This window comes from Apteryx mantelli, chromosome 5 (genome assembly GCF_036417845.1).
Source record: "Apteryx mantelli isolate bAptMan1 chromosome 5, bAptMan1.hap1, whole genome shotgun sequence".
NCBI classification, from domain to species: Eukaryota; Metazoa; Chordata; class Aves; order Apterygiformes; family Apterygidae; genus Apteryx; species Apteryx mantelli.
This window is the reverse complement of record NC_089982.1, coordinates 27,814,344-27,837,922: the sequence shown is the minus strand read 5'-3', so window position 1 is coordinate 27,837,922 and position 23,579 is coordinate 27,814,344. Positions and strand designations below refer to the sequence as shown.

Below are 23,579 nucleotides of genomic sequence, written 5' to 3'. Positions count from 1 at the left end.
TACATAAATAGTATGCTTAACTGAAGAACTATAACTACTTGTCTAGTGGGATATAAAGATTAGAAATTTAAACACAATAGAAGACTAAAAATTTGCCAGACAAAACACTCGAGAAATATATGTTAAAAATGGCAGATTCAACAAGTAAAAAGTAGTTGTTATTACTGTTATCACTGTTAGCATGTGGGCATACCAGCCACAGACCAGGAGCTCTTGTGCGTGGGGGAGGAAAGGGCATGGCAGGTGTTGCATGGACCAGAGTACAGCCAATCTCCAAAGCCACCAGTTGTTCAGATCTGTTGTGTGTCTGTGTACACCCACCTCTGTAAAGTTTCTACAATTGTGGGTCCTTTAAACCTCACTTTTGAGAACTGAATTGTGTTCCTTAAGCATGCTGTGGGGTGTATTGCCAGCCTCTATTACAGCACATTTCTAATGTATTTGTCTATAAACTACTTCATAGTGTGTACTAATTTTGCATCATAATTTGCTTGCTTTTTTAGACTGTAAACTACTTGGGGCATTGCACAATTTGACCACATTTTGAAGGCAAACAGCCCAGCTCAAGGTAATTGAATTAATTTTTTAATTTTTGTTATACTGAAATGACAGCTTAGCAGCACTCTGTTTTGCTGATGTAAATTCCACCTGTTCTCTTGAGTGGCATAATTCTCTTTCTGTCTTCTACTGCTTGCTTTCCCTTCTCCAAAGCTGCTCTATAACATCCTGTATCCTGTATACAGGAAGCTCTGTCGGTTGTTTGAAGTTGTATTGCTGATTGTATCCTGGCTGAAGTATTGACACAACAAATGGAAAAGTGATCCTTCTTAAGATAGGCCTAATATATTGGTCATTTAAAATTTGAGGGAGAAGCTGTGATTGAAAACTTGGGTTTTCTAGAGAATAGGTGGAAAGGATGGAGCATCAAGGCTTTGGTGGTGATGGCCTGCATTGACTAGGGGAGAGACTGAAACTAGAAGGGAAAGCGTGTGGATGCCACACTGAGTGGTGTGATTTCTAGGTCCTACCTGCACTAACTAAACCCGGAGGTACTGAATGCATGGATTGTCTCAGATGTATGTTTAACTAGCTGAGAACACAACCCTTTTTTTGATTAGTTGAAAATGAGTGCGAACACCTGTGGTATTTACTGGTATGGAGGAGTCCAAAATGTTAAGACTGCAGAATGACCAGGGTAAATTTGAGCAGATAGTCTCTTAGCAACGGAGGATATTATGGTAAAGTAAATCCTGCCTCCCTGAATGTCATATGCTCATGTATCTAATATGGCTAATCATGTAATAGTTGGTGATGCCGTGACTGTTTCCCTGCTCTAAAGGGGGTGAAGAAGGAGAAGGAGGTGTAAATGGGGATGGCACCTTGGTGATTGGTTGGTTGGTTTGTTTGTTTTCTTAAGTTCTGTAGGTTTGGTGTTCTCTGACAAGTTTTGTAACTTTTGTTACTTAGCAGCCCATGTAGGCAGAGTGGAGAAGGTCAGGCAGACATGGATTTCAAACATTGTGACAGATCCCCTTCTGTGTACTTTTGTATGTTTCCCATGACAACATAACTGTCTTTTCTCACTGTCCAGAAACACTGACAAATAGCAAACAGATTTATTGTGTTTTCTCAGTTGGCTGAAGTTGTAAACTTCCTTAGAAACAATGTCATGTCTTTGGATGAGAAATGAATTGAAATAGACTGTGCAGGAGAAAGAAACAGACTTTCTAAAGTGACAATGACTAAGGCCTTACAAATTCATTTTATCCACTTCAGATAGTGTTTACCCTCAGATGTACATGATGCAATACACCACAGGCTTGTCTTGTGCTCCACCCCTTTGAACATAAACCAGACAGTACAGTGATCAGTCATAAAAATTACAAAAAGCAGTTATTAAGTCATAGAGTCAACCTGCCTACCAAGGCAGGTTCATTCCCAAGTGTAGATTAAGTATATACTTTTTTGTTTTGTTTTGGATGATATTTTGGAATGAACAAGTCTTGTGCATTCCAGTTTTAATAGGGGATTTCAGTAGGGGATCTCATAGATGTCTGCAGTTGAACAGACTTTTAGATGACTACTAAATGTTACCTGTTTGCGGTGTTTGATGTGTCTAAATTTCTCCTCTGATTTCTGTACCTTCACCTGCAGGTTTTCTGTTCCTTGGCCACTTTATCTGCCATGATTCTACTTCTTTTCTCTTGCCTTTCCCTATTTTCCCTCTTCAAGAGGATCTCACAACTTGTACTTTGCTGCTGCCTTTTGGGCAGCATGGAACACCTCTGTGTAACTTTACACCTCTTTAAGGAGACCATGAATATTTCAGCTTTTGCCATTATGTTGGTGAGCATTGCAAATACTCAGCCTCTTCATTCCTTTCTCTTCAAAACACACTGCGTTGCAGGAGTAGCTTTTACAGTTGTAGGAGACAGAACAGTGAATCTCTTAGAGCAGAGTTTAGGAAATAGTTGTTCAACTGGTCTCCAAAAGAAGGAAGCTTCCTTTAGATTGCTTGTTGAAAATATTAAAGGGATGAAGGCATAAGATCAACTGGCCAAACCTCTGAGGTTACAGAGAGGTAATAGAGCAGCAGGCCTCTGCCCCAAAAGATCAGTTCAAAATAGAAGGAAGGAAGGGATTCTTATGAGAAATAAGATGGAGGAAAAGAAGGGAGAGCAATCCCAGTAAAAGGAAGGGAGGGTGACCACAAAGATGTTATCCCACCCTGAATCTCTTCAGATTCTCTCCAGCTGGTGCTTTGAACATCTGCTTTTCAAAAGCTTTTCCTGTGCTTTTTTTAAACTAGAGATTTCATGCAGATATACATAAATGATGTTTAAGACTGAGTGAGGATGTGACTTGTATAGGGTCACAGAAAGTGAAGCATGCATGTAGTGGCTGCAACTCCTTCACCTATTTCCAGGCTTTCCTTCTAAAGTAATTTTTGAAGTGAATGAATATGGAAATCATAACAATATGTACTCTCTATGTTACTTCAGCAATTACTTTTTAACTATGTTCTGAGTTTTATTCCACCCTTTCCCCCTGCCCCCCATCTCTATGAAAGTGCCAAGGAATGAAACAGGATTAATGAATGCTGGTAGCAGAAAAGACAAATTACGTTTTATTGGATTTACCCTCAGTATGTTGGTAAGTCATGATATAGATCACTTGACTGAAAACATATAGCTGATGGCCACTGGTCACAAAATTTAATAAACTTGGACTACACCTAAGCAGTGGGGCCCAAGAATAACTTTAACCTTTGAAACAGTATCAAAAATGAATCATAACAAGATGCTGATGAAAGAAATGTTGAACATCAGATTACTTAATTGTACTGAAAATATATTTTGCACATGCGTTGGTAGCATGATGATTCCTTTCATCTATAGATCATTTGCTCAAATACATCTTCATGTAGTCTGTCGACTATGCAGTGACCTACATCACATAATCTTGTTAGGTTCAATGTGTTTTATAATGAAGAAGGACCTCTGGCACTGATTTCAGTCCTTGCTGTGAAAGTATTGACAGAAAGTCAGAGATGACAGAATAGATGATGCTGGTTACTGTAGTTTTGGATAGTGCCTGTAGAAGAAGGCTGAGGTGTAAGAGAATAAGCAGGAGGCTGCAGACTTCAAGAGTACAAAATAAAGGGCATACAAGAACACTGAATTACATTAGACTGAAATCAAAATAACTGTGTCTTTCTTTCTCTTGGGCATACATGTTTGGCTGTATCTACTGCCATGACAGTTGCTGTGGTTGTATCATGGGACCTGTAATTACCCTGGCCACACCTCAGCTTCATAGTGGGATGAGGGGAAATAGCACGTACCAGTCTCCTCCTCTTTTCTGTTTCTAATTCTCTTCCCTGTCCTGGTTTCTATGGAAAGAGATAGTGATTTAGGGCGCTTAGTGGAGGTCAATGCCCTTGCCTTGGGAGCTCCAGTCTTGCAGACTTGACAGAACTTGTGGAGCTAGTATTCAGCACTAGGGCTGTGTGAGCTGCTTATATACTAACCTCTCTAACCACTGATGCAGTTATTGCTGTATAAGGTTGCACACAGTGTTATGTTGCTGTCATTAAATTTTATTGTGTTGCTTTTAGTTCATACTCTATTCTGTAACTGTCATTTCTAACATATCTTATTAAAGACTGCACGTGTGAACTTTAAGACTGTTGTCCATGCTTCTTTTCCAAACTTCTGATCATCTTTCTTGGATAGAGGTAAGGACCAGAAAAATAAGAAACAGTGCTTTATTTTAAGAGATACATTACAAAAATCTTATAGAATATCATATGCTTTTCTTTCAATTCTACATTTTAATGTCCTTAGAAAATGCAATGAAATTATCAACATCAATTTACTTTTAGTTAGCACTCATTAATCAATTGTTACACATTTCAGTGCCTTATTTTACACACCCAAACACATACTCTTGAGACTACTTTTAATTTGAAACTCAGCCAGACATTTTTCAGGCTCTATAATCCATTCAGAATGTGTTTGCACAAGGAATAATATTTCAATTGCTGCATTTCAAAGAGGTGGATCTTGGAAAAATGGAGGGAATTGGTAATCATTAAGTATTTTTCTAATTCAGAACTCCTGAAGCAGCAACAGCATAAGCCAGTGAACCTTTCCGTGTAGACTGCTTTTCACAGAAAAATTCCATCTCAAGTTTTTGACAAATTTCAGCCCTTCAATAATGATTGTTTTCCTGAAAAGTGTTAAAGTTAAGTTGTAATTCATTTTTTTTAAAAGATATATTAGATTTGTGAGAACTAATACGTACACTGAAAGAAAACTCTATTTTTTCTGCTTTGTCATAGGTGTCTGTAAGTTACATTTGGGATCAATTGTGTCATTAATTCTTTGTTGTGATCTTCTCTTCAGTGAAGGCATTGTATCAAAAACAAGATAAAAGTGTTTAAGACTGTATATTAAAAATACTTTTTTTCTTCACATTGTGAAAGAAATACAAGGGCTATTTGGTTCCTCTTTGTCATTCCCATCTTGAAAAAATTTGAAAGCTTACTTTCCAGGCCTTCCCTGATCTATTTGAGTAACTTGTAGTAGGTGAAGAATAATTTTAGATGATCTCAGTCAAGGTACAGAGATAATCATCCTATGCAATGATTATCTGTGCACTCAGAGTTGACAGGATGAAGTATCTTGTGGTTCTGAAACTGTTTTGGCAGATGAGAAGGAAGGGCTGAAACATTGGTTAAATGCTGCTGACTATCAGGTGATAGCATCTCACTAGTGTGCTGCTGTGTGTCTCTAGGTAGCGTTGTCTCTCAGAGTTCAATTTTAACATTTTCAACTAAGGCATTATCAAGTTTCAAAATGCTTGATTTTTAATAAATGCATCATTTCAAATACTCTTAATACAATTCATTGTTATTTTGAGAGCAGTCAAGAAGACTTCAGCACTTTTAGCAGCAGTGTTTGGAAATATACAAATATTTCTATGTTTAGAGGCATCTATGGCCACAAAGAAAAATATGCTAATTTCAACCAGATCTTTGTTTTCTCAGTTGAAATAGTAGCTAATATATTATTGGCATGTACAAAGCCTTTCGCCTCCCAAGAGATATTGTAGCTGTGAATGACTCTTGGAAAACAACATTAATTTGCTGCCGCAACTGCCTGAACTATAAAAATGAGTGTAGATAATACTATATTATGTTTTCTTGCTTCTGCAGCAGCCAGCTTGCATTTCCCCCCTAGTTTCTTAGAAAGAAAATAGATTTCAGTATTCTGGTTTTAGAAATTATGTTAGAATTATTTTTATGATCTCTTCTGTTTTCTTGCTGTCCTGCATTTGGCAGTACAGCATGTACAACTAAAATCTTGCTCTCTGTGGACTACACTAAACCCTTTGACAGTTATAACTCCTTTATGACAGTTATAATTGCCCTTACTGTTCTATGTAAAGTATTTTTTCTCGCTCTCTCTTTTTTTTTTTTTTTTCCCCCTGGAAAAGAAAGCTGCTTCTTTTCAAGTGAATGTATTTGTCTTTTTCATGAAATATTACTGATACTGCCAAAGTGTTTGTGATTGTTACTTTAAACCATGAAGGTGAGTCTGAGCAGCCTGAAGCAAATTGTTCCGATTGATCCACTTGGAAATTTCTGAGAGGTGCAGTTGGAGGCAGTGTCTGGCTTCTACTTGAAGACCAGCTGTGCCTAAGTTCAAGTTTAGTTTTCATTCAGTTTCAATCAGACTTCAAGTTCAGTTTCTGTTTAGGTCAAGGGGGACCTCCCTCCCCAAATGTGAATGTTGGTTTTGTTTTGATTTGGTTGGGTAGTTTGTCTTTCAGCAGCATTGCTCTCAGACACCACTCGTGCCTCATTGGGGCTGGTTACAAGCAGTGGTCTCCTTTTGAGATGCAAAGGAGTCTCCTTCTCAGTTATTTTTCATCGTATTTCTCCTCTGAAAATCTTCTCCCAGCTTCTGCTCAGTGCCAAAAGGGAGCCCAGTTTTCCTTCCGGTTCAGCTACATGCTTCTGACTCTCCCTTTACCATCCGCACCAGTTCAGCGCTCGCTACCAGGAGCCACCCTGGGACTGAGCCTTCTCATAGTTACAGGCAGCTGAGCCTGGATGAGTATTTCCAGAGACTCTGGAATAGCCTTTGCCTGGGGACTTCTATGCCCTTCCTGAAGGAGCTGGCTTGCTACCCTGTTTCAAAACCCTGCCTTGAGCATACTCCTTGCCAAGCCTTTGCAGTAGTGCCCGTGTAGTAAGCATTTGCTATTTACATAGCCATTAACGAACCTTTCCAGAAATTTTCTCCTTGCCTTGTATTCTCTTACTGAGTTACAAGCACCTGGTGTAATATCCTGTTCTAGCAGCCAAAGTCTCAAACACAGTCTCATCCATGATTTTTATTTCAGGTGTGCACTTCGGTGTGGTCTTGGGACAATGCAAAAGGGGAACTTTTTCTTTTTTTGAACTTGTCACGCCTTTTATTAAGACTGGATTTCCTCAGGATGAAATATACACCGAAAACAAGATTTAATCAGCACTGGTTAATATTGTTCTCTAAAGGTTTATTTTTGTGATTGAGCTTTTCCTTTTGTCAATAATGTGTGAAATAAAGGAGAGACTCTTAAAATAAGTAACAAGGTAATCACCCTCACTGGTCACTAGGAACCTGCAAGGTGTAGCCCAGGGCAGAGCCGTAGGGTGTCACCAGGGTTGCCACGGGCCCTGATACAGAGATGGCAGGTCGGTTAGCAGCACAGCTCCCACTGCTTCGTGTTGTAGCTTTTAAGACTCATATCCTGGTAACTAGGACATTAGCTGCCATTCCCACGGAGGGAAGTAATGTCTTTCTGGCCAAAATGCAGCTTCAGGTGTTGCTTCCTTTGTACCAACTTGCCAGATTTCTGAGCTCTGTATTGATAATTTTCCTCATGTATTGTGAAGTATCTGATTAGAGCTAGTAATAAAATATATCTCAGTTTCAGTAATACCTCTCTCTATATCTTGCTACCATTTTGAAAAGCTTTTTTTCTCCCTTGCAGCACAGTAATAATAAGGCGCAAACACCAAACACATGATTAGTGCTTCACTTAGGAAGAATGACTGAGTTTTGTGTTGACATTGAGTTAAGGTACAAAAGTGTAAACTTGTACTTATCTGATCTTCTACTCTTTACAAGCTGAAAAATGTTTTCTGATAAACTAAGAGGGATTTTCAACACTTGGAAAATGTGTTAATGGAATTTTTCTACCTCTACAATATAATTAGGAATTTTCTGTTCGTCTTCGAATTGGGAAAGGAAGTGTTGGAAAGTCGTCAAAACCAATTGCATTATGTATTAGCTAGAAGGTTATGGGATAGTGCCATGCTGTAGCCACACTACCTTCTTCTGTTCTGTGAAGTATTCCTCCCATCCTTTCTACCCTCAAAGAAAGCAGCATGCTCCGGCCTGCCACAATGTAAGCAGTGAGGTTTCTTTTAATTAACTGAATAGTCCTTTTCCTAAAGAAAATGGATTGTGATGAGGAAAAAGGAAATAGAATTGGAGTTAAATGTGTTACTTTTTTTTTTTTTTTTTTTAAATCTTTATCGTGCTAACTTTTAATACCTTTTTAAATCCTGAAACTTCTTAGGAAAAATCTGCGTACGGTGCAGGTTTCCATATGGATTTTAAAATCATTCATCTGAACCCTTGAACTTTGGGATCTGACATCCAAATTTGGCAGAAGGGCCGTTTCTTAAGAGTAAAGCTTTGGTCTGGTTCATTTTTAACACATCAGATCCAAACTTTTATAGCTCAAGTTCATCTTTTCTCAAAGCAGTGCTGTAAAGATGGCAGTGGCTGCAAAGCTCTATTCCAGAAGGCGGAGAGCCCAGTCACCTGGGCCCCTTCCAGAATCCGTCCTTCCTGTGTCCACTTTGATTTTTCTCCAGTATGTGTGCCATGATCTGTCTGTGCCATAATCTCTGTCCCACGAGCACGCTAATGTTACTTGTAAAGTGACGCTGAGATTAGCAGAGCACAGGATAGTTGTCGGTATGTTCTTGGCAAGGAAAGCTTATTTAATGGAAATGAACTTGTTCCATTTTCTAGGTACTGTTAGGGAAACAATGGAATGTATATCCCTCATATGTTGTTTTACTTACCTTTTACAAAATGGTTCTATTCCATTCAAGAGGTAATGGATGACCTAGCTTTTGGCTTTCTCATTCCTTTGTGCTCTTTTAGGAAGGGATATTCTGACAATTCTTTTAATTTAAATTAAATCAAATTAATGTATAAGGGCTTAGCTAGGAGGTGTATACTGAGGTTCAGTAAACAAAAGGGTTTGGAATATTTTTGGGGATTCCTAAATCTCAAACAATTTCATTTTTAATGCACTAATCAATGCTAGATAACTGCTCTGGTAAAATAATTACAAAAAGTTCAAAGCATTAGTGCTTCATTTAAACCAAGGATGGAATCTGACAATCAAAATACGGTAGCATTAATGTGGTTTATGAAATTTCTATGTATCAAGTGAAATGTGGTAACTAACTGTGCATATATCAGAATCAAAGAATAATTTAGGCATGAAAGAACAGCTGGACGTCCTTTAGTCCAACCAGTCCAATCCCCTGCTCAGAGCAGAGCCAACTTCAGTTCAGGCCCTTGTCCAGTTGAGTTTTGAAAGTCTCCGAGGATGGGAGAACTTACAGCCTTCCTGGGCAGCCTGTTGCAGGGTTTGATCACCCTCCCTGTGAAGAACTTTCTCCTGCAACTTGTCTGTTGCCACTCATCCTTTTGCTGTGCACATTTAAGAAGAGTCTGGCTCCATCTTCTTTAGAAGAACTGATTAGGAAGTTGCAGACAGCAATTGGATCTCCACGTAGGAGGAGGGGATCTGATTTGATTTTTGTTCCTGGCCTGCTGCATTACAAAATAAAACTACTGCAAACAGTCCTCTGTCACACTCTTACCTGCTCTGAAATGGAGAGGAACACTCTGTGCAGGTTTCTGTGTTCCCTGTAAGTGGGTGGTGACATCTTATATTGCTCTTCATAATTATTTTAGAGCCTCCTCCCACAAAGTTAGCATCTCTGGTTGCTGTCTGCTGTTCACAGTGGTTACTCATGTTCTTTCTTTTCCTGTGTGTTTTGGAAACTCTTGAGTATATGCTTGGAGAGTTCTGGATTTCTGCTCCGTCACAGATGACTATGTGCCACTGCTGTAGTATTACAGAGGTTTGGGTCAGGTGGCCCTTCTAACATTGCCTTGATTAGATCAGATGGCTGCTGCTCTCTAGAAGCTGATGGTTGCTCCCCTGAACAGGATGCTACAAAAAATTTATACCTAAACTTTTCTTTCAGAAGAATTAATGATTGTAAAATTAGTTAATGCTTACGGAGCATCTTTCTACTGTGGGTTTCACAGTGGCCGCGAAGGAGAGGAGGTATCATTTGTAGCAGAACACTGCCACGTAGAGTTGACCAAGGTGCTCAGCCTTGTGAAACTGTTGCAGGTTGATGACCGCTCAAAGAAAACAGTCTAATCTTTCTGACTTCAAGTCCAGCAACGTTGCTAGTGGGCCTTCTGGTTTTATGCAGTGAACAACTTGAGATTATTTTTGAATTGGTTGTATCACTTGACTTTGATAGTTTGTGTGGTGTTTAAGAAGAATGCTATAGGGAATTCAGGATTTGGGTGTTACAGCAAGAAATATGGTTCAGAGATGAATCTGTTGCATATTTGGATGGTGCCTGGAGCCAGATATAGTGATCTGAGGATACCAGTAGTGATGTGAAATCCATTATAAAACCTCATGTGGCTAGGCTAATTCTTATTACTGTCCTTATTAGATCATAACATTGTGTTTTCTATTATACTGCAGAAATAAGAACCTATATTATTTTAGGGTCACTGACCTTAGGGGGGGAAAAACTATTTTAACGTAAAAAAGAAGAAGCCTACCATCTGTGTGAGAAATGCATCTACCTCATTTTGAAAGCATTTTTATTTCAAAAAGTTGTAACAATTAACTCTGCCTGGGTCACAGTGATTAAATTCCATGGAGCTAGTTTTTATAACTGGCTGCAAAAATGCAGCTGAATGTCCCTTGTCTTCAGACTTCCGAAGTTTGGAAAATGCTCTGAAATTTGGTTAGAGCACCGTAAATCTCTTACGAAGCGAATGCATAGTATACCTTATTTTGTTTCTTGCTCATGTTATACGCCATCTGACCTTGCATAGCCTTTTCTCATTTCACATAGAAGTTAAGTCTGTCTTTAGATGATCCATTGGATTCTTTGTCATGGTTTGTGTTCGCAGGAATTGCTCTATGCGAAATTCATCAAGCTTCAATCTTCCTCAAGTTCTGTCACAGAGATGAAGACAGTGAATTTACAGTGGCTTTCTATGGAGCCAGATCTTTCATGGCTACAAAAGATGGAAGCTTGTATGTACAAAAACAGCACAGGCCCTTACTGGGAGCCCTTTGTAAAATAGTAAGAATCTTGAATCTTTCAAAACATATGTCTGCTACAGAGCTTCTTTATAATCTTAAAATTATAGCCTTAATATTAATGGCATTCTTTTGAATAAAGTATAATACATTTAAAAAAAAAATTATGAATATCTAGTGTAACAAACTTACACTGCTCAGTACAGTTACTGACTATATGGTATGATTAGGTTTTCAGTTACAAATCTTTGACCCGATTTGCATTCTGAAACAGGTATATATCTTGAAACTCAAAAATATAAATAAGAGGGAAGAGCTAAGAACTGCCCTGATGGTTCAGGAAAGGTTTTAGAAGGCCTGTTATTTAGAATTTATAAATATTTTGCACCATATACCTTTCAAGGTTATGAAGATTATCTCTGAGAAGATGAACTCTGGTCCCTCAGTGCAGAAGCTGAGGGCAAATGACAAATTCAGTTGTTAACAAGATCAGTGGCTATGACTTGTATTTGAAATCCTCATATACGGGTCTTTCACCGTGAAAGGAATAAATGGGGAACCTCACCTTTGAGAGAACCTTTTATGTAACATGGAGGTGACTCAAAGTGAGACCCTCAATGAGGAAGATCCAAATACCTTGTGTCGGAGTGATACATAAAGCTACGCTTACTAGCTTATCTCTTGCTGCTTATCCTCTCCTTGAAGCTCTGATCATTCCATCACAATACAAAAGTAATTCTTATTTCAAGTAAAAGGGAATTACTTTTCCATTTGATGGAAAAACTTAGCCATGGAAATACTTGCACACAGATTTTCTGTTTCAAATGAATGGTAATAAAAGTAAGATAATTATTTTCCCTGACTTAACCTTTTTGTGTGTGTTTTTCCCCTCTACTCCTCAAATATTTTAGATAGTTAGGATTCCAAATATAAGTATTATCTGAACGAGAATTTCAGTCTATTTTCCAGTTTAATTTTTCTTTCCATTCACCAGCAGACGTGAGCGTTATGTAAGAATAATCAGCTATAGCACATTATCTAGAGACAAAAGTGTGATCTCAATATATTTTCAAATTCAAGTAAACAAATTTTCATCTCTAATATCTACTTTTGACATAATAGTCAGACTTCTCTCATTTGTAAGTTGTTATGGCTCTGAACATATTTGATGCTTTTGGTCAGAACAGAGGTGCAGTCCAATATTATTTTAGCCCTTTAGATTTCCCAAGACATGTGGCTTTTGGAAATGGTGGTGGTAGTGGTTTAGGAGTGAATGCTTCAGTCTGCTTTTGTGTGTGTGTGATTTCCATTCAGAAGTACAGCGTAAAACAAAAGAGCACTGAAATCTTAATCAGTGACTTTTCCCCTACGACAGCAGCTGTATTCCTTCAATTCCTTCCGTAGGAATCTCCCTAGGATGCCAGGATGCCCTGCCGGTTGTACCGAAACCGCAGACACATTGTCTGTTGCGTTAAGCGGCAAATAAGAAGTCACTGGCTGCAATTTTAATCTTTTGATTGGCATTTGGAACTATGCAGTTAATTTCCAAGTAGTAATTAACTGAATCCAGTAGCAATTTCTTCTCTAAATGTATGAGAGAGCCTATGTGTCGGCTGTTGTGTTTATAGAGAATGGCTTGTTTGTCTAAATACAAATATAAATGGGATTATTTATTTTATGTGTTTATATCTTACTGTGACTGCTACCTTTTTTTTATGCATGTGGGAACAAAGTGATATTTCATTACTTTAAAGTCCTCTTTAAGTATTCAAGAGTATGGTAAGACCTTGGGAGGAGAGAAGTGTCGTTCCCCCCCCCCCCCCCACCCAAACTGTGTTTTTCTTTTTTCAATTTCAGAAATATGTAAGCCCAGACTCAGAAATGTTATTTTAGCTTGAATGCAATGTTGTGCTGATGGCTCTCTACCTCACTGGATTTGGCAAGCTAGCTTTTTAGAAGTCTTTCTTTTCAGAATTGTTAATCAGAAGGTAGAGTTTAGCATTTTACTTTACAATGAAACCTGGATAGGATTTTGAGTCTATTTTGTGCATATGAAATCATGTATATATGAGAAAAACATCTAGGAGATGGGGGGAGAAAGGCGTGACTAGCAGTAACATTTCATATATACTGTATAACATAATTTAATTTGCAAAAGAAGCTGAATTTGTATTGAGAGTGTAAATTAGCTGTCCACACTCTCGATGGTGAGAGTGGCTAACAGAGGAGACCAGTCATGCATTGCCTGAAGCACTCACCAAGGCAACTTGCAAATCTATCCCCCACAGAATGGATCCTGGGGACCATTTTTGATATGGTGTCAAGGGCATCAGACTCCTGTAGAGACTTTGATGTGTCTGAAGAGACTGGATGTGTCAGGCTTTGACGAACTTGAACCTAGCATCAGAGATGAACAAACTTTAGGATTTCCAGTTTGTGGGAACTTTGAAACTTTCCTACGAACTGGCAGTTCTGCAGAAGCAGGCAGCCCATGAGCCAGCTGACCCAGGAATACCAGAGCTGCATCTCGTGGCAACTCTAGCGCCATGATGTTTCTGCCTGCTTCAGGGCCTGGAAGTGAGGCTCCCTCAGGAAAGTCCTTCAAGCTTGCAAGTACTCAATTACTTGACTGTTGTTTCTGAATTGCCATTTCTTAAAAGGCAAAGTGGGCATCCCTGTGAGGTCACCTGTCTAACATAAGATGAAGATGTATAAGTCAGTGTTCTGAAGGAGATTGGATGATGTGGGATCCATAGCAGAAAATTATGTCAGAGTCCAGGTGCTGCCTCAGAATATTAAATGGATTGATAGCACACTAATGGTGTTATCTCCAAGAGAATGACTAGTTCTAACCAGTGATTAATATTCTGTCCCTTATTCTCAGTAAGTTAAGTGCATATTGTGAGTTGGATTTAAGAAATAACACTTTTCTGTTTATAAAACATCTTGGCCTCTCCGTGGAGTCTGGTACTATATTTCTAGCAATTTTCTCTTTTAAACCATTTTTCTTTTTGACCTTGAGATCTCAAGTACATCCGGACTCCCTTCTCTATCTGTAGGGTTGTTTTTCATATTATCTGTGTAAATCAGAAGTTCATCAGCTGGAAGTGACACATCACTCTGAAGCTATTATTCTCACTTCACATCTGCTTTACTATGTTCAATGAATCTGTATATATTCATAACTTGGCTTTGCTTCTGTCTTGCTGCAGTTACAGTCTTTGTGTCTTGGCCACGCTTTCTGGTTGTCATGTAAAGATGTATGTTTGTATTTATTGTGTTTACAACTTTATCTGAAAAACCTTGGCATGCATAGAACTCCCATTCATGTTGTTGTTTTAAAATCCAATCCTTCATTCAGTAGTACTACAATATTATTGAGAAGCAATTTCTCTTCTGAAGGCATGAGGGAGGGGCAGAGATGCATGTGGGAGAAGAAAAAAAAAACTGTGGAGACAAATACAGGATGAAACTAAAATCATACAGTATTACAGGGTGAGAAAAATGACAGGAGATGACTGACAAGAAAGGACTGATCTAGACATGCAGGTAATTGAAGACAGACAATGGGATGGTTTAAGCACAGCTTTATTAGGTTAATGCACCAGGCATATTTCCAATAGGTCCGACATGGAGTTACAGGATTCTTACCACATAACCCATAACGCAGGATAGGCCTTCTTTAGCTTACCCACAGGATTCAGCTTGTAACCTGAGCAAAAGCCGGAATGCAAAGATTATGGCCTAAAATAGCACAAAGCCTAACTTTGTTGCTTGACCAAAGTTGTACTCAACTTATGTTCCAAATTGCAGGCACAGTGGAAACTAGATGTAGTGGAAAAACAGAATAACAAATGAAGAAATTGGGTAATGGTATTTTTATTTCACCTGTATGTGTATGTGCTTGAAACAAAATCTGGTATCAGGTAGAAAACAGAAGACTGTATGATGGAATAATAAACAAAGTTTTACTTAAGTAATGTTAAGATAATGATCTTGGGCAAAATATTTGTGATTGGCTGATTAAAAATGTAACTCATGGATTTCAGTGCTTTATTAATAATATAAAAAGGCTAATTTCAAGAGAAATCAGGGTCTTCTACTGACCGTACTGACCAATATCCTCTGTGGATTTTTTTCTTTCTTTTTTTTTTTTTTTTTTGACATCTCAAAGGTATGTGTTGAAATTAGTATTCTGTTTTAGTTGCTGTTCATTAGGGAAGTAGGTAGTAAACTGAATTCTTGCTTATAGGTCCTATGGATTCATGTGGAGTCTTAAAAATTATTATAAGATGTCTGTTCAGAAGCAGAACTCATCATTTGGAGAGTTTATTAAAATGTGAATGATCAATCAATAAGATCTATTAGGTGTCCTTCCAATCAAAATTTCCAGTCTGGATTAGAGTAGCAGGAAGCGAGAAGATTCTAGGTGTGGGCCGGGTGTTTTTGTTTGTTTGTTTGTTTGTTGGTTGGTTTTTGTCCTGGCTGATCCAGAGTAGAAATAGTACCAAGAAGTTTTGAAAAGTTTATATTTGATACAACATAGATAATACCAAAATTCACATTTTAAAACAGGCCTCTCAGGGTGTAACTAACCAAATACCTCTAAAGCCAGAGAACTTGCAGGTTTTGAGAAACAATATAGTAGTCGAGCAGTATAATTTGTTTTTTTTTTTTTCTATTTTAATTAGGGTCAGATAAATTTTAATTTAATTAATTTATTTTTATTTTTATTTAGTTTAATTTTTAATTTAATTTGGGTCAGATAAAAGCACAAGAAAGGCCACACTCTATCAGACAGTGATCTGTCTACCTCTAATGCTGGCTGTAAGCAGATGGCTAAAGAAGAGTAAGAATGGAGCAAGTGCATATGATAGCTCACGCTAATAACTTTTGCAGGCCGTAGCTCTATTTCAGGACAAAGGACTTAGCTGCATGCAGTTTTGGTATATTTAACAACCTAAAATATCTTATGGAGTCCCTGTAAATGTCTTAGCAATCCTTTAGCAAGAAATGCAAGAGGGTCTAATATGCCTTGAATGAAGAAAAAAAAAAAAGAAGAGAATATTAATGTAAAGAGATAAGTAATAAGTAATGACAGTTATTTTGGGTGACTTTATGTTATAGTTCTGTTGTTGGAGAGTCTTCTTTCAATTATGAACATTTTTTACAATATTTGAGAGTTTATTGTTGATTTTGTTCTTTGTGTGCAAAGAAACTTTCCCAGAAACTGAAGTTATCATTACGTGTGGTAATTCTATGAAAATCTATTGCCCTTCGGTTCAGTTGTTTGCGGTGTTGTTTTAAAGTGATTAACTGGGCTGCATTCATTCCCATGGAAAAACTTATGAAGGCTATTAAGGGCTGAAGAACATGGCAACTGTTGCTTCTGTAGGTTTGCAAAGGAGCTGCGGGATATGGGAGAGTATTCTACCAGTATGGTTTAAAAAACATCAGACTTAGTACTGAAAATGCGAATTGTTACATTCCTTCTTCATTGTGAATGTATTTAATGTGTACCATTTTACTGGATGTAGATTGGAAAAGAATACATTGTATTCAGTGTTTCTCATTAGTTCTCTTAAACTTTTAAAATCATCTCAAAACCATGCAATCCAAAATCTGTTCTTCCTCATATGTTTTTTTACTTATTTGGTAATTTTTTTTTTTTTACCTTAAGCAGAGAATATGTTCTTATTTCCATGGTGGCTTCCTTTCATATTTTGCTAAGAACACTTCAGTTCTGAAGTTTCATCATTTCTTACCTTTTTGATCTGAAGTAGAATAAATCTGATATAAAATGGAACAAATCTGTTCACCTTTTTATGCTGCTTGGACTTATTCCTGTACATTTTTGCAGGTTGGGGGCATGTGTGTAGTTAAAAAGTTTTATACTGGGGGAGGGAAGATGGATAAGTTCCAATCATAATAAATCATACTGACTAGTTGAAGAGAATGGTGTAGGGTGCCCTCTAATTTAAATTGAATTCGCATCTGTAATTCATGGATGCAAGTAGCAAAGATGATCCTGGAATTAGAAATCTATCCACAGCCAGTAATAAAGGAAATATTTGGAATTACTATTATCCACAGCTGGTCCTAGCTCTGAGATCCAGTGCAGCACACCTTTAAAAACGCTGTACTGCTGCACAGCATGTAGTTACAGCAGTTGTCAATTAGTCTTTCAGGCCGTGCTCCACCCCAATGTACTATTCAATTGTTTGTGAATGGGCCCAGTGTTTGTACCTGCAGAGATCTGCTGCTTCGCCTATTGCAAGTATTCCTGATTTTTTTGTATGAATCATGGCTTCCAGACATCTGTTTCAAATCAGATCTTTTTCTTATAATTTTCATGTATGCCCTCTTGTTCTGTCGTATGCATTAAACTGAAAATAGTTCTTGAATAGACATCCGTATCATGTAGGATTTTGTGTACTTTTTATAAACCCCATCTGGATTTGATACGGCTGGAGAGAGCCAGGATGCTTCGTTCCTCGACAAGGTTCCGTACCAGAAACACCGTCAGGAAGGAGTCTGCGGGCCCTTCTTCCTTTCAAGCCTGAGATAACGCTGTGTCTGTCTCCACAAGCTTTACTTCATTCATAGGCTTTTTAAAAATCAAAAATCCACAACCACAAAAGACTTTAACAGTCTGTCTAGCTCAGGAAGGGGTTTAAATAATGTTGATGCAGACTCTCATTTATGCAGTCTGCAGAGCTGTAGCAGGCAGTTTGCCAGAGTAACAAGTTAACATTATTTAACATTACTGAAACTTTTAATTAAGCTTGTTTTAGTCTTGCAGGCAAACTGGAGCATATATTCCCATCCCCTGTTTAAGAATGTTCTTGGCCTCAAGATAAGTTTTCCTAACTGGTCCCAGATCTAATAATGTCATCCTAACGAGCTGTGCAAAACATAGCGTGTTTTGTTCTTGAGGCTTCATGTGCAACAATTTTGGTTTCAATCCATGTGGGTCTGCACCCCATGATTTTTTACTCTGAGTTTCAGGTTCAGTCAAAAAAAAAAAAGCGTTTCACAAGGTTTTATGTCAGTTCTATAAATTGGCCTATGTGATCTCTAAAGATGTGTGAATCTTAGTGAACCTTTTGTGAACGGTTTTGTATTTGTAAAGAAATGCAAAAGGGAGCATTGTGTAGTTTATGACTTCATTGTGAGCGTTTTTTACAGCTGTAATCCTTAGTTCTTAATGTATATTATAGCTGTTGCCCCTGCTACATATTTAAGGTAACAAAATGGTTCCTGTTATAAAGCACTACTTGCAGATGGCTTGTGAAACATTGAGTTTTGCAGAAGAATTGTTCTATATTTTGGATTACGGCCGGATATAAATTTTTTGGAAGGCCTGAGCCTTCAGTTCAATCACTTGAATGAGAGTAAGGAAAATGCCGTCCAACATTTAGAGCAGCTAAGGTTGGAAAGCTGGCTTTACAGGGAAATAGTCCACACTGCAAAGAAGTGCCTGACTGTTTTAGAGAGGTTTGCTTTTGTTCTGATTAAGTTAAAAGCCAAATCCAGGCAAACCTGGACATGCACCTGTAGATAGAGGGAACAAAATAGCTCTAATTTTTTATTTTTTATTTTTAGATAGTTTTGGATAGTTTCCTAATTTTTAATAAGCTCTTGACTCAGTGAAGGAGATGCTGTTCATGTTACATCTTTCGGCACAGTGATCTGTTAATTTGAGGAAGGTGCATCGAACAATAAATGTGGGTTTTTTTTGGTCAGAATATGAAGGATTGTCAAAGCCGAAGTTTTTCCAAGAAATATTCTTGATTATATTTGATTAGGAACAGTTCAGTCAAAGGAAGAATTTAATGAGAGGAAAAACAGATGAGAGACCCTCTTTTCTTAGTACTGATTTGGAGCGTATAGAAGACCCTGTTTCAAATCCTTTTTCTAAAGAACAGGCAATTGCTTTTGTAACAGGTAGAGAAGCTTCAGCAGGAGTAACTGAAATTTGGTTTCAGCATGGTGAATTGCTTGATGCTGATCAGCTTCCTTGGGGAAGAATATTGGTGGTGTGAACCTGAAACATTGTTGAGGAGTGGCTTGAGTAACAGGCTGCTACTTATGAGTGTGTGTGAAAGATGGGAGAAGTTTGTTTTTATTTATTCATTCACTGTGTAATGAGGTAATATATATTTTATTGAAGTCTCTCTGTTTTGCTGAATGGTACATCTCCTTACACCCAGCTATAGTTCTAATCTTACTTCCTTCATTGGATAATCTTTTATAATTCTCTACAATTCACAACTTGGACCATGGCAGCCTGGTTGATAGCATGTACAGTAATTCACAGGAGAGTGATCAATGGGTAGTGTGTGTATCATCAACTATTTGAAACAGTCTAAGTAAAAGCTGGCTGATTTACATGCATGCAGATGTTGCTGTTTTTCAATATGCGTAATAAATTTACACTTGGACTTTTCAATCTGTCATTGGTAAAATACAAAACCAAAGTCTGTGATGGGTTCTCACACCATTTATTTTATTATTATTATTATTTTTAAACCAATCCAGCAACAATTGGTAGTGAGTTGAATGTTCTATTTCAGAAAATTTTGGGAAAAGAACTGAATATTAAGAGATTACAAAGTAGTAGCCTTCTGTTCTTTTGCTGTAAAATCCTGAACCATTAATGTTCACAGCATTCCGGTAACTTGCAATAGAGTTGTTTTGATACTCAGTTTCACTGGACCAGCCATTGGTTGTGTTGCAATGATGGTAGAATATATTATATGCTGCTCTATTTAATGGATGAGCTAAATGACTTCAACTTGGCCCTCGAATATAAACCATCCCAATTTGAGAGCAGCCCAGTAAAACAGGAATGTATACCTCGTTTTAGGTCAAAGAATTTGTAAGGAATGTGTCCAAGACACCTGCAGAAAATTGAAGCCTTTGCTCCCTTTGTACACAAAATTTTCATGAGGTAATTACCCTCAGTGTGAAACATAATACAGCTCCCATTAGATGGAACACAAGGAGTGAAAATTGAATAGACGTCCTGTCAGGAGCGCTTCTCAGAATTAATAGGGCTGTCGAAAGCAGTAAGAGGAGTGTTTTCTTCCACTTTGTGTGCAACTACCCGTCTTCGTATCTTTTTCATTTTATGATTATGCTGCTGCCCTTCTGCTGGGCAGACAGACACAGGCTCCTTCCCTGGCACTGCCCCCTGCCAGCTGCTTTGTTTCTGCAGAGCTGGCTGCTGCCTTTAAAGGCTTCTCCTTTTGTCCTCAGCCTGCCTGCCGCCTTCCCTTGGTGCCCGCTCCCCCTGCCAGCGCCTGGCGCGGAAGTCCCTGCTTTCCTCTGGGCTGCAAAGATAAAAGTGACAAAATAGGTCTGATCCATTCAGCATCTCGCTCTGTTAAAGGGCTTTTTTATCCCTCAGGGAACTTCCTCTGGGGAGATTGAGCTGAAAGTTAATCTTTCTTACTTTGTTCTGGCACTTGAGCCACAAATATTCAATTTCCTTTCTTATTGTTTGACATTTTGTTTATGTCTCCCCATTACAGAAATAGAGCAAACTGTCTTTGTGTTCACATTTTCTGCTCGCTCTGACTATTGAATGATGATAAGGCTCCAGTGCAGAGCTTGCGCTGGTATTTCTTCTGGTCCTGTTCATTTTGAAGTCCTGTGCCAAGTAGTTAAAGTGTGTGTGACTGCCTATCTGTAGTACCTACTTACTACCAGTTTTGTAGCTATGTAGTTCCATCAGAGGTTTGTCAGGTAAACAAGGTGTGCGTGAGGTGTGCTGGCAGCCCTTGGACCTGGCAGAGTCCTTGCTTGTACCTAGCAAGGCAGCTGGAGCCTTGGCTAGTGTCACACCATAACAGGGCTGCTTTGCCATGCAGCTTTCTGTGTTGGGTTGGCTCTGCTCCAGCATGGTTCAGTATAATTGCTTAGGCTTCTGCTTGGTTTGAACACTAAAACCTATTTAGACGTGAACTGAAATCTCTGGCCAGCAGTAGTGACTGTAAGTTTGACTGAAATGTTCTGAGTTGCAGTGAAGTTGTAGAAGGGTTTATCCATTAATCCATGGATGCTTTCAGAAGCTCTATTGCAGAGTTAATTGTCAGTTTGCAGCCTTGCCAAGCGTAGCTTGAATTGTTTTGCACCCCTGGAGACAGACTGCAATTACAGATGTCACAAAAATGCCTCAGGTTCTGTCCCTTCATGCTGAGTGATAAGCTGCACTGTTGAATACGCAGTGGTGTATATTGCTTGCGTTTAGGGGTGGGTGAAATTAAGAATCCATCCAAGCCTTTGAGTACCTGAGTAGGAATATAGCAACCCCATGGTGCCTGTTTCTCTTTTTTCCTTCCTCCCCTCTCTCCCATCTTTCTTCCCTGCCCCAGATGTAATGTTTTATCTCAAGGGATAGTGAAGGGGGACTCTGAGGTGTCTCAAAATGCAGTTTGTGTTCTACTGCTAGCAGTGATTCTGGATAACTGGTGTTATAGAACTGTATTCAGTGATTTCTGGATCAACCAGATTTCACTTGTGAGCAAAACCTTTTTTCCAAACCAGCCTTGCAAACTGAGCATCGAATTGGAAAGCCGGATGGTGGCCTTTTTCACATGTGTTCCCCGAGTAACCCTCATTTTATGCCTACTATAAAGGTGTATATATAGAGTGAAACTTGGTGTATATGACAGCTCTAATGCATTTCAGTTCCCAGTTGGAACAGATAGGTTTTTACTTGCAAATTGAATAAATGATAACATTGTGCAGTTACATTTCGCTGTATAGTTCTCCCTTCAGAATATTTGAGCTCTTTTGATTTTTCTTATGAACTGGTTCCATGGGAAATTGGAGATTCAAGCACTTAATACACTTTTATTCACCATTTCATCTTAAAGTTGGTCTAAAGATCAGTAGGGCTATAAGCCTGTATGTCTGCATTACATAGAATTGGAAACTGTTCTTACATGGCTTTAATTGTCAGCTTTTTCTGTCCTTTTCTTGCCCTTGCTTTATTTCAGTGTAACTGTGCTTGTACTTAGTTCAGATGATAGTGTTGCTTGTGTGATTGTTTATGTTTTTGCCAAGCACTTTAGGTGCTGTAAATGCAATATGCATTGATTAGAGTCAGGCTAGACTCTGAAATTTTAGTACAAATTTGGATTTGAATGTTCCCCAGGTTCCAGGAGGTTTTGGGAAGAAAAAGTCATGCAGCTTTGGGCCTTTGATTGCTTTTCTATGTGACTATTTTTCTTTGTTAGTCATTTTTGTCTTAAAGTGGCCAAATAACATCTCAACAACCTTGCTGGTCTGTATTTTGATCCCAGAATAGATTATTGTTTTTTCATGCCTCCGTGCATTTTTTAATCTGTGGACTCACAAAGATGACATTTAAAATTTGGGCATGGCAGTTACTTGTAAGGATACTTTTAAGGTTTGCAACCTCCTAAATTGATATTTGCTGAAAAAGTTAGATTATAATCAAGATAATGGTGTTCAGACTGTGTTCCACGTTCTCACTGTGGTAGCTATTCATAAATATATTCTTGTAATTGAAAGGTTATCATCCAGGAACATTCAGAGCTCCCTGTAAAGTATGGTTAGGTTTTAAATTAACTAAAATAAAGACCTGAGTTCTCAAAAATTTTTTAAAGTATGTAATTTTTCCATGAGTCAAGCATATTTATTTTCTTCACTTCCCAAGGTACAACTATGATTTTTCCTCATAGCACTGCTGACAATCCTCTGATCTGTACCTGAAGTAGCAGGATGGGACAAAAACTGAGTGGGGCTTGCTCCTGTGTCTCTCCCTGGCCTTCAGCAGTCCTGCAGCATCTTGTCCTTGTGACTGGACCTTGACAGAGGCTCTTCACGGCTCATCTTATTTATATATCTGCTAATCTGCACTCAGAAAGTTTGAGGAACGAAGTTGGATTAGATTACTACTACCCCAAGTACTCCAGAAAAACAAAACTGCTTCTCCAGTTGCAGTTTTGGGGAAATAACTCTCTCAATATCTGAATAAATGTGTTGGATCATTGAATAGTGCAGGTGCTATTGAAGTGTCTGTGGTTGCCTCCTGAGAAGCAGCCTTTTAATAGCTTCCCATGAGCATCCATGCGTACAGGTTTAATTCACAGCAAAATATGAAGCTCACCTGATTAATATGATATAGGTAGGTCATTGCTGCCACAACTGCAGTATCTCCAGAACTTTTTTCACCTGTATCTATTTCTGTCTGCTTCATAAACTTTTTAAAAGATACTGAGGTACTGTCCAGCAGAATGGGACACTTATTTGGGTTTTAGAAAGACTGTCATACAAATAATAGTGATCCATAAAATATAACAGCCTTGACAAGAAATAATAGCTGGCTAGGACGACTTTTCCTTTCTGGATCATAGACAGGTGCTACCTTAATGGAAACTCCAAAAGCAAGGGAAGATTGAAGAATCGTTTTAGAATCTGATGCAAGAATCACATGGCTGCAGTTTGGTATTGCTTCAGGAGCTGGAAAGTTGGGGGTAATGTCCCAGGAGTCAAATTAGTGAGCAAACAAAATGCTGGTCAAAGATGCGTGATTAAATTAATGTTGTTATATAGTTCTGCAGTTTTCCATATGTACTTAAAAGAATTTTGTGGGTATGTTT

General features: G+C 38.3%; 1 long non-coding RNA gene across 1 annotated transcript in view; it reads left to right on the top strand.

The window, feature by feature from the left end:
- The window catches only part of LOC136992183 (uncharacterized), a 181,526-nt gene that overhangs the window by 67,145 nt on the left and 90,802 nt on the right, over positions 1-23,579 (top strand). The window contains exon 2 of the long non-coding RNA XR_010884257.1: positions 504-568. This is a non-coding gene — a long non-coding RNA (uncharacterized lncRNA). The remainder of the gene's footprint in view (positions 1-503; positions 569-23,579) is intronic.